Source organism: Miscanthus floridulus, chromosome 16 (assembly GCF_019320115.1).
Source record: "Miscanthus floridulus cultivar M001 chromosome 16, ASM1932011v1, whole genome shotgun sequence".
NCBI lineage: Eukaryota > Viridiplantae > Streptophyta > Magnoliopsida > Poales > Poaceae > Miscanthus > Miscanthus floridulus.
This window is the reverse complement of record NC_089595.1, coordinates 42,970,570-42,983,046: the sequence shown is the minus strand read 5'-3', so window position 1 is coordinate 42,983,046 and position 12,477 is coordinate 42,970,570.

Here is a 12,477-nt window from a genome sequence, read left to right as displayed (position 1 = left end):
TCGATCTCGTGTCTTACAGCGCGATTTCAAGCCTTCCAATCTCCTAAACCAAAATGAATTTGTGCATGATGCCAAAATAGAAATTGTAGAGATACATACCAGCTACAAAATTTCTTTAGAACTCATCTCCTAATTCACAACAGTTATGGAGTTAAATCATCCCAAAGTCAGACACATCAACACTGTCAGCTCAATATGACAGCAAATTTTCCACGTCCCAAAATCAGTGAAATGTTGATTCTTGTGAGCTCAAAATGACTAAGCTAGGCACTGAATTAGCTCATGACCCAAAAATAAAAGTAGTTGCTCTAATCAAGTACTACAACTTTGCTTAACGGTGCTTTGCCTTGCAAACTCTCTATGACATAGTTCAACCTAGGTCAAACATACCACTTTCAGACGATGACCTACACTACAACTATGACTTAGAGACCAAATTAGCCTTAGTCATGAATACCAAAGTTGTTCATAGTGACATTCTAAACATGTTTAAGTTATTCCTAAGGTCACACAAGCATTTCATACATTGGTTACATATAATACTTCCTAGGTCAACAAGCATATCATCACTTAGGAGCTTAATTAGATAAAGTAATCTACATGAACATTGTTCCATTAGTCATCCTAAGTGTAGCTAAGATGTTTTAGTGACCAACATCAATGACTTACACTTATTCACACATGATCATAAGCATACACATAAGGAAACATAAAATAACAAGGCATGTTTCACATGTTTTAGTTGTACGTTTCATATGTAAAAGCTTATATATGAATGCTTGATGATTATGCTCATGCAATGCAAATGAAATTATACAAGCCTAACACCTAGGGTGTTACAACAACCTATGAATCCAAGCACTACCAGAAGCTTGCTCGTCGCGAGGTCTATACGGCCGAGCCAGCCATGCCTTCCTTCCTTCAATGGTCGGAGTTCACCATAACCTTTGATTGGACCGACCACCCAAAAAGCGTCCCATAGCTAGGAAGATACCCACTCATGGTCGACCCAATCATTGACATGAAGTGACTCACCAAGGTGCTGATGGATGGAGGTTGGAGGCAGTGGCCTCAACATCATGTACGCTGAAATGCTAGATGCCATGGGCATCGATCGATCGCGCATCTGGCTGACCAAGGTGCCTTTCCACATAATTGTGCATGGAAAGTAGGCCATGCCACTAGGGCAGATTGATCTACCCATCACCTTCAGGAATCTGACCAATTATAGAACGGAGACCCTTATCTTCGAGGTGGTTGGGTTCCATGGGACCTACCACACCATCCTAGGATGTCCATGCTATGCGAAGTTCATGGATGTCCCCAACTACACCTATCTGAAGCTGAAGATGCTGGGTCCATGTGGGGTCATCACCATCGGCACCTCCTTCTAGCGCACCTACAAGTGTGAGGTCGAGTGCTACAAATATGCTATGACAATTATCGCCTCTAAAGAGCTTGCGGCCATTGGGGAGGAGGTCATCAAAGAAGCGTCTGACCCCAAGTGGTTGGCCGGGTCTTTTGAGCCTGTAAAGGGTGCCAAGGAGGTCCTAATAGACCCCAGCGGCTCCAAGGGCAAAGTGGTGCGCATCGGCACTATGCTTTCCTCCAAATAGGAAAGTGCGCTCGTCGTCTTCCTCTACGCCAATAGAGACATCTTTGTGTGGAGTCTCTCGGACATCCTAGGAATTCCAAAAGAAGTCACCGAGCATGCCTTGAAGATTAGGCTAGGCTCCAAGCCAGTGAGCCAACGCCTACATCACTTCAACATGGAGAAATATGGGGCCATCGGTGAGGAGATTGCGAAGCTTTTGGTGGCCAGGTTCATCAAGGAAGTATACCACCCTAAGTGGTTAGCTAATCCTGATCTTGTACAAAAAAAGAGTGGGAAATTGAGAATGTTTGTTGACTACACAGGTCTCAACAAAGCATGTACAAAGGATCTGTTTCCTTTGCCATGCATAGACCAAGTAGTCAACTCGACCTCAGGGTGAGAAACCCTTTGCTTCCTTGATGCGTACTCTAGGTACCATCAAATCGTGATGAAAGAGTCCAACCGGCTCGTGATATCTTTCATCACCCCATTCGAATCGTTCTTCTATGTCACAATGTCGTTCGGCCTAAAGAACATGGGGACTAGGTACCAATGCTACATGCTCAAGTGTTTCGGAGATCTCATCGGGCAGACCATCGAGGCCTATGTCGATGACATCGTGGTCAAATCAAAATCGACTAACCAAGTCATAGCCAACCTAGAGCAGACCTTCATGAAACTCTGAGCAAATAGTATCAAACTCAACCCCAAGAAGTGTGTTTTAGGGTCCCAAGAGGTATGCTGTTGGGTTTTATCATCTCCAAGCATGGCATCGAAACCAACCTAGAGAAGATCTCAGCCATCACGAGGATGGACCCGATTTAGAACATAAAGGGGGTACAGCGAGTTACTGGGTGCCTCACCACGCTCAGCCGCTTTATCTCATGCCTCAGTGAATGAGGTCTCCCCCTCTATCGGCTTTTGAAGAAGGCCAACCGCTTCGAATGGATGCCTAAGGCCTAGGAGGCACTTGACAAGGTCAAGTAGCTCCTGATGAAGGCCCCGGTCCTAGTCCCCCAACCGACGGGGAACCGCTTCTGCTCTACATTACGGGCACCACGCAAGTGGTCAGCACCGCCCTGGTGGTAGAGTGAGAAGAAAAGGAACAGGCCCTCAAAGTGCAGCGTCCTGTGTACTTGATTAGCGAGGTCTTGTCTGATTCCAAGACTTGCTACCCCCAAATCTAGAAACTCCTGTACACCATCCTTATCGTGAAGAGGAAGTTGTGTCACTACTTTGAGTCGCATCCAGTGATCATCATGACGTCCTTCCCTCTCAGCAAGGTTGTCCAACACCAGGATGCCACAGGAAGAATCATGAAGTGGGTGCTCAAGCTGATAGGTCAAGGCATTTCATATGCCCCTCGGACAGCCATCAAGTCCCAAGTGCTACCTGATTTTGTTGCGGAGTGGACCGAGATCCAAATGCCGCTAGCAGTCATCGACCAAGAGTACTAGACGATGTACTTCGATGGATAGCTGATGAAGAAAGGTGTCGACATGGGGCTGGTCTTTGTTTTGCCCCTTGGGGTATGCATGAGGTACATGGTTCGCATCCATTTCCCCTCCTCCAATAATGTGGCCGACTATGAGACACTCATCAATAGCCTGCGCATAGCCATCGAGTTGGGTATTCAATGGCTTGATGTCTGGGGTGACTCCCAGCTGGTCATCGACCAAGTCATGAAGGAATCAAGCTACCACAATGCTAAGATGGTTGTGTATTGTTGAGAAGTCTACCAGCTAGAGGACATGTTCGATGGTCTTGAGCTCAATCACATCCCGAGGCATCTCAATGAGGCAGCCGACACACTGGCAAAAATGGCATCTAGCTGAGAGCCGGTGTCGATGGGTGTCTTTGCTAGCAATCAGTACAAGCCCTTGGTCTACTACGAGGAGGCAGAATAGACCAGTGATGGGCCACCTACCCTAGGCTCAGGGGCTAACTAGCCGGTGGCTCCATCTGACCCCAAAGTCATGGATCTTGATGAGGATCTAGCGATAGAGCCTGACCCTCTGGCCGACTAAAGACGCCTTACCTCGACTACCTCCTCCGTGATGCGCTGCTAATGGATAAAATAGAGGCTCGGTAGCTCATGCGTCGCACCAAGTCCTTTGTCATTATTGAGGGCGAGCTCTACAGGTGAAGCCACACCGAGATCCTATAGCACTGCATCCCATTGAACAAGGGAAGCAGTTGCTGAGTGATATCCACGGTGGGGTCTACGGGCACCATGCCACACCTAGGACCCTGGCTGGAAACATGTTCTGACAAGGCTTCTACTGGTCGACCGTAGTAGCCAACGCTGAATAGATTGTGCGCACCTATGAAGGGTGTCAATACTATGCTCGGTAGACCCACCTACCGACCCAAGCGCTCCAAACGATCCCCATCACGTGGTCGTTCGTGGTCTAGGGGCTCGATCTGGTTGGACCTCTCAAGAGGGCACCCGAGGGCTATACGCACTTGCTTATCGTTGTAGACAAGTTTACAAATTGGATAGAGGTTTGATCGATCTCTATGATCAAGTCCAAGCAAGCCATGTTGTTCTTCCTTAACATCGTCCATCGTTTTAGAGTCCCAAACTCCATTATCATGGACAATGGCACATAGTTCACTAGGAAAAAGTTCCTCTGATTCTGTGATGAATACCACATCCGCGTTGATTGGGCCACCGTGGTGCACCCCCGCACGAATGGGCAGTTCAAGTGCACGAATGACATGGTCCTACAAGGCCTCAAGCCTAGGATCTTCAACTAGTTGAACAAGTTTGGCAGACGATGGGTCGCGGAGCTTCCTATGGTGCTCTAGAGGCTAAGGATGACCCCTAGTCGGGCCACTGGCTACATGCCATTCTTCATGGTCTATGGTTGCGAGGCTATCCTCCTGACCGACCTTGATTTTGGAGCGCCAAGGGTTAGGGGCGTATGACGAATAGGGAGCCGAGGCATCCTTGAAGGATGCCATGGACCAACTAGATGAAGCATGTGATGTTGCCCTCCTCTGCTGGGCCAAGTACCTACCAACGTTGCGCTGATACCACAACCATCGAGTGTGGGGTCAGGCCTTCAACGTCGAGGACCTGGTGCTCTGCCTCGTCTAGAGCAACAAGAACCACCACAAACTCTCTTCATCGTGGGAGGGACCATACGTCATCACAGAGGTGCTCAGACCAGGCACCTATAGGATCAAGACCATCGATGGTGAAATCTTCATCAACACCTAGAACATCGAACAACTACATCGCTTTTACTCTTAATCTACGCATGCTTTCTCTTATCAGTTTCGCTATCAACTGCTCGATCTTTAGTGACACCTGACCCCAGCAACGACAAGGGGTCAAGCCTCACTCAGGGGCTGATAAGAGCATATCTATCTAGTAGATATTCTCTATGCCCGACCCTTTCTCACGTTAAGATCTAGAAGCAAGGGTTGCAGAAACAAACGCTGAGTAAACCTGGTCGGACCTCAAGAAACCTACGCCCCAGCGACTATGGCATTTTTGCTCACCAGTGTGATCAGAGTTTTTTGCCCGCACCCTGAGCTTTTTAGCCTTAACTATGGAAAGAGTCAGAACGCATTAAAAAGTATATCTATCCGGTAGACATTCTCTATGCTTGGCCCTTTCTCATGTTAAGATCTAGAAGCAAGGGTTGTGGAAAGAAATGCTAAGCAAAACTAGTTGGACTGCAAGAAACCTATACCCCAGCGGCTATGACATTTTTGCTCACTAGCATGATCAGAGTTTTTTGCCTGCACCCCAAGCTTTTTAGCCTTAACTATGGAAAGAGTCAACACATTAAAGAGTATATCTATCCAGCAAACATTCTCTGTGCCCGACCCTTTCTCATGTTAAGATCTAGAAGCAAGGGTTGTGGAAATGAATGCTGAGTAAAACTGATCGGATTGCAAGAAACCTACGCCCCAGCGGCTATGGTGTTTTTGCTCACCAGCGTGATCAGAGTTTTTTTACCTGCACCCCAAGCTTTATAGCCTTAACGACGGAAAGGGTCAGAATGCATTAACCTTTTTATACAAAAAGGGGAGAAGAGCTAAAAATCTATTTGGCCATAACAAAATTTAAGAGTTTGTCCACTTATTACAAGTTCGCCGCCTGGCTTATCTACCTAACTAATTTCTTGGAGGGATGATCTCATCCTCTATGTCGGTAGGTAAGTCCTCTGATAGAGGGGCCATATCCTTCTCGATGTCGTCTAGCTCGGCATTGGTGTAGATAGGCGCGAGAACCGTCACAGGTAAGAAGGGATACGGAGCTAAAAATGCTCCTACGGCCTATTCAGGCCTAGGAGTTCGAAGATTGGCCCTTCGACGGGTTCACAACCACTCTGGGGCACAGTGAGGGGTGGAAAGAGATGGTCCCACTAGCGGCCAGTACCCGGGCGCATGAGCGACATGGGCATCCCGACCCACGTTCGAGTCTTGGTTGGTTCCCAGTCCATGGTTTTTCCTTGAAGAAAGGCAACGAGCCCTTGGGACCAGTCCAACAGACCTGAGAACTATATGGATTGGCCACTAAGAATCTGGAGTCGGTCACTAGCTGACCCATGCTGGACCCCCATGAACAGGAAGTTGAACCCCACTCAAACTAGCTCGTTAACAGCTAACCGAGCACCATGTTTCGTCCATCAAGGAAAAATGTGGCACGGCTCAGCCCCTCCATTTTATCAAAAAAATGCTTGAGGGATGGTGATCACAAAGGCGAGCTGACCCGTCGACCGAACCCCTACAACATGCGGGGGCTCAAGGGAAGTTAGACTCGTAAGGGGACCGAATGCGTGGTCATAGGACGATAGCTTAGATCCTAGGGAGGGAAAGGTCATGTGCTAGGGGGCCACCTCCTTCTCGATGTCATCCAACTCGATGTCGATATAGACAGGCGTGAAGCCTTGGCTCATCATCGCTAGATCGATGTTCTTGTAATGAGAACGGGCGATTGCGAATCCATGGAGGATGGAGGCGGCTATAGAGAAGCAAAGGCGGCGGTGGAGAAGCAGAAGCTATAGATCTAGGGCTCTGATAGTGGATTAGCAAGCACGGCAGATCCGAACAGTGATGGTGGAGAAACGGAGAAGGTAAGGCTATGGTTTTGGTGTGTAGAAACATGAAGGGGGAGGCCGCTATTTATAGGATGGAGCGAGGTGAGAAGGCGAACCGTCCGCCTAAGTTCACGCGCCTGCTGCGCTGTGTCACATCACCTCTATCCAAAGATCGTGCGCATGCTATCTCTAGCCGCGCCCTCAAAGGACACATTGGATGACGGTTCGCCCGATTGATGGGCCAAGAACCATCATAGGTAAGGAAGGATATAGATCTAAAAATGCTCCTATGGCCCATTCAGGACCAGGAGTTCGAAGGCTATCCCACCGATGAGTTCACAGCCACTCTAGGGCACCCTTAGAGCGAGGGGTCGAAAGGGATGGGCCCACTAGCTCCCTGTACCTAGGCGCACGAGCGCCGTAGGCATCCCGACCCATGTTCAAGTCTTGGTCAGTTCCTAGTCCATGGTTTTTCCTCGAAGAAAGGCAATGAGCCCTTGGGACTGGCCAAACGGACCCAAGAACTATATGGATTGGCTGCCAAGAGTCTGGAGTTGGTCACTAGCTGACCCATGCTGGTGTTCCATGAATGGGAAGCCAGGCCCCACTCAAGTTCGAGTCTGCCTCGGCCTCTAGGACTAGTCCACCTTAAACTGGTCACCCAGAACGCATCCGGGCTCCGTTTTCAACGATCCACATATGGTTGGAAAGCTAATTTGATAAGAAAGCCAATACAAGTGGTCTCACATCAAAAGACCTTTGGAATCAACAAGAATCATCGAAACAAGTCAGCATCCAGAATCTGCCAGGGTGCTGCGACACCGTCTTTTGGTCCGTTGGACCGTGTATCGTGTTTGGGCCCATTAGGGGGCGCGTCCAGGGGGTGACGCCCAAGACTCTATAAATAGCAGCCATCACTCTCCTTAGGGTTTGGGTTTTGTTTAGTTCTTGATTTCCTCATGAAACAGATATCATTTTGCTGCAACTATGTCGCCAAGGCTGCTTGCTATGAATTAGGGCCCCAGTTCTTGATCTTGTTCGCCTATGGCGATTAGTCCTTTCGAATAAAGACTTGAACTCCTTCTTGTTATCATAAGCCTCATATTTATTTGCAATTTCAGATTGCGTTCATCCCGTTCTTGCTTGTGTTCTCGATTCGCTTGCAGAAAAGCCTTCTCAGCGAGGTCAATCGCATTCGCGTGATTGATAACCAACGGAGCAGTGGTGTAACGATTGCAGGGGTCTGAATCAGTCTTGGTTTGAAGCCTAGATCATGAACGTTGAGTCTCCACCAATCGACGCTATCATACCTTTTGGAAGATTGGGCATAGTCTACATCAAGTGGTATCAGAGACCTTGTTGCCTATTAGGTATAACTTTGTTTTTTTCCTTTGGATTGTTAATGTTTTTGCATTACCTATAGTCCAAAAAAAGCCAAAAAAATATATCCACTATCACATATCTCTAGTCCTATAGCCCCGTTGTGCCTTTGCAATTTGTTTAGTTTCAGTTTGCTTTATTGAACTATCGTCCCTCGCATGTGTCTTAGTGTTCGTTGTGTTCTGATCTTGTTCTTGATCTAGTGTCAAGTCTTGTCTTCCAGTGTGGTGATAGTTTGTTCCTTTTTGCCAAATCGTGCATCCTTGTTGGTTGTTATGTGAGCAAATTGAGGGAAAAGAATAAGTCAAGTTGAGAGAGACATATAGTACAAATCTTTATCCTGATCCTTATTTCCACGTTTAAAAAGGATATCTCATCTGATCTCCACGGTTGTACCTGGTGGAATATTCTTGCGCACAGTTAGAAAGAAAGGAAAGCATTAATTGGCAGTTATAGTCTCCTTTGAAAATAATATGCACACAAGATTTTCTACTGTTGGTTAGTTGTGATCCTTGTTGGGCATTTCTTTGGTTTTTCCTTGCGCTTATCCAAAAGGAAAGTTCCTGCCAGGGTGTCCACGCCTAGGCAGTCCTACTGCTGATATTGCTTTGCTAGCCGAGAGTTTAGATATGCTACAGTGCAGCTTCTTGATATTTTTATTAATAATTATTTTTGCAGCACTTTACTGAGTAAAAAAAGAAAGAGTGAAAGGCAAAGAGGTGCAAAAACCAAAAGAAGGGAAAAAAGGCGCACCTAAAAAAAGAGAAAAAAAATAAAGAAGGAAAGAAAAAGAAAGTGAAAAAAAAAGTTCAGAAGTGCTTGCATCCTTTTGAGTCCTTGTGCTGAGTTGTATTGTATTGTTTGCTTGAACTAGGTCTAGGACGAGTTTAGGCCAACAACATAGACTAGCTTGGGACTACTTTTCAATCTTACAATTTCTGAATTAAATTATTGTTATTCCTTGCTACTATATTGTGCCTATCCAAGCTCCACTTTCTTCTAATCAAGTACAGGTTCACCTTGCAACTGTTACACTCAAGCTACAACAGTATCACAATCATCGACCGATTGCACTACCTGTTGCTTTGGTAAGAACACTTGTAAGACCGTGGTAAGACGCTTGAGAGTTGAGTGCCTTGTTTTTCCTTGTCCACAACCTAAGTAGTTGGTAGGGATAATACTTTTGTGTTGTCTTTTGCTGTCTTCTAACAATGACAGGTTGTTCATATCCACCGACTTATGATGGTATGGGTGCTGATGAGTACATGGAGTGGGAAATTACCATAGATAACATATTTGCTACTCGCTTTATGTGTCCAAGGAGGAAGGTAAAAATGCAGCTAGTGTTTTGCGACATTCTGCTTTATCTTGGTGGGAGTCTTTAGATCCTTCTGATAAACCTCAAACTTGGAATGATATGAAACTCCTTATGCGAGAAAAATTTGTTAATCCACCTCCTGTTTTGACTTTATATGATGAGGTGCACCATTTAGAGGAAGGGTCTGTTGTTATTCCTCTTGCTATGCCTAACCTTCTGCAGGATAATGTACATAAGCGAGAGGATGATAGGGAAGAAAATGAGGAGCTCACAACCTCATATGCAAATTCAGAACCATCACTTCATATTGCACCTATTACTCCTGTGAGAACACAGGTAATGCCCATGGTGCTACACTTATTTTAATGTACTAAATTTTTCCACAAACCATGCTATCATAGAGCAATTGTTAGTGGAACCCTCTCTTGATTTATCTTTGTCTCATGATAATTTGCTTGATGTTCCTTATGATAAAGATGAATTGGTTGATGATGCTTCAGTCTTACATGTTTTGGAACTAGTCACTTATGTTAAAAATAAACATGTTATTCATATTACTACTAAAACTGATGAGTTCAAACTGTTGTCTTCTTTACATACTTTGGGTTACATTGAATTTGATGTTTTGTGTAACCTAGATTGTTCGGAGGAGAGCCTTTTTAAATATGCTAATTTACCTTGGTTTTCTAAACACACATATCATGTTATTGGCAAATATAACAACAAGGGACAATATATGATACATCGAGTATACATTCGTAGTAATATAAATTTTCCTTTTGTTGTACAAGATTATGATCGTTTAGAGGGCAGCCATAATAATACAAACATTTTCTCATGTTCCTTAAAGAAACAAGTTCACTTCCAAGAAGGGGAGCATTGTTGGTTGCTACCTATGTCTGCTAGACCATCTATTCCTACGTTGTCTTTGGTTAGTTCTAATCTTTTGCAGGATAGTGTTGACATACATCGTGTGCATTCGGATCATGGAGTCTACATGCTTGCTGAAATTTGTATGCGAGATGACAAGCTAGAAACTTGGAAACATGGTCACGTTCCTTCTAACAATTATTTCAGTTCTCTTTGTCTTTGTAACCCTGTTCTCCTTTGTGTTGTGCAGGATCAGTTTCAAGCACAATCGACACCGAAGACGGCTTTTCGTTAAGAAGGGGAGGATGATGAGGACATGACATCCATGCATATGACCATGTTTGGCACATGGTATGTTGGGGGAGGAGGCCAGCAAGGGTGTCCAAGTCAAGAAGGAGGTCCGAGGCTAATTTGGTTCGAGTCCCCGAGGTGGAGGCCCAAAGCAACTCAAGTTCGAGTCTGCCTCGGCCTCCAGGACCAGTCTGCCTTAAACTGGTCACCCAGGACGCATCCGGACTCCGTTTTCAATGATCCACATATGGATGGAAAAATAATTTGATAAGGAAGCCAATCCAGATGGTATCACATCAAAACCTCTTCGGAATCAATAGGAATCATCGAAACAAGTTAGCGTCCAGAATCTGCCAGGGCGCTGCGACATCGTCTTTTGGTCCGTTGAACCATGTATCGTGTTTGGGCCTATTAGAGGGTGCATCTAGGGGGGTGACGCCTAAGACTCTATAATTAGTAGCCATTGCTCTTCTTAGGGTTTGAGTTTTGTTTAGTTCTTGATTTCCTGGTGAAACAAACATCGTTTTGCTACAACTGTGCCTCCAAGGCTGCTTGCTGTGAACCAAGGCCCCAATTTTTTTTATCTTGTTTGCCTATGGCGATTAGTCCTTTTGAATAAAGACTTGAACTCCTTTTCATTATCATAAGCCTTATATTTATTTGTAATTTTAGATTGTGTTCATCCCGTTCTTGCTTGTGTTCTCGATTTGCTTGCAGGAAAACCTTTTCGACGAGGTCAATTGCGTTCGCGTGGTTGATAACCAACGGAGCAATGGTATAACGGTTGAAGGGGTCCAAATCAGTCTTGGTTCAAAGTCTAGATCGTGAACATCAAGTCTCCACCAATTGACGCTATCATACCTATCAGAAGATCGGGCCTAGTCTACATCACCCAAGATCGTGGGCTCTATCTCGCCTGACCTTGAGGCCACGGGCTCCGTCTCGCCCGACCTCGAGGCCGCAGGCTTCATCTCGCTCGACCCCTTGGGTGAGGGCTCCATCTCGCCCGACCCCAAGGACGCGGGTTTCGTCTCGCATGACCCCAAGGACACGGTTCTATCTTGCCCAAAGTCACGGGCTTTGTCTCGCCCGACCTCGAGGCCACGGGCTTCGTCTTGCCCGACCCCAAGGACGTGGGTTTCATCTCACCCAAGGTCGTGGGCTCCGTCTCGTCCGACCCTAAGGATGCGGGTTCTGTCTCGTCCGATAGGGACCCATACCGCCGCCAACCACTTCAGATCCAAGCATATGGGCCTGGGTCAAAACACTAACGCCAGGGAAGAGGCTGACACGCCTCGATATAACTCGTGGCCATGATGGGCCATACCAGGGGATTCACACCAAAAACAGTGTCAGGTGTGCTGGTGCTGTTCTACCTAATCCTCATACGGGCGCTGACAGGCGCATCAGTTCACCACGACGTCTGTCGGGATGGAGTGGAACGCCATGATCGACAGATGACAGCTACGTATGGCACTAGTGACAAATAGGGCTGCGATATAGAGCCGTCCCTATTAACATCTACAGGATCGGCAGGACCCGTATGAAGGCGAAGAAGGCTCCGGCAACCCTAGAAGCCTTCTTCTCTCTCTCGTTATTCTCCTTTTCCTTCTCTATAACCCACGCTTTCCCTTCATCTATAAAAGGGGAAGCAGGGCGCCCCATGAAAAAGGGAGATCTGGACACAAGAGCATGACATGAGCACACGGCTGAGCGGCAAGCGAGCTCTTAGTCCCTGTTCACTCCTTCCACCAGAGATTTGGGATCCTCTCCCTCTCTCGCCTGTTTGTAACTCCTACTGCAAACCAAGTGTCGGTCACACGAGCAGCAGCGAACTGGACGTAGGGACGTTCCGCCCAAACCAGTATAAACTCTTGTGTACTCCAAGCACACCATCTGAGCTAGACGCGCAAATACAAATTTACTCGTCGGTGGTCCGAAAATACCGACAGATTGGTTATACTGAT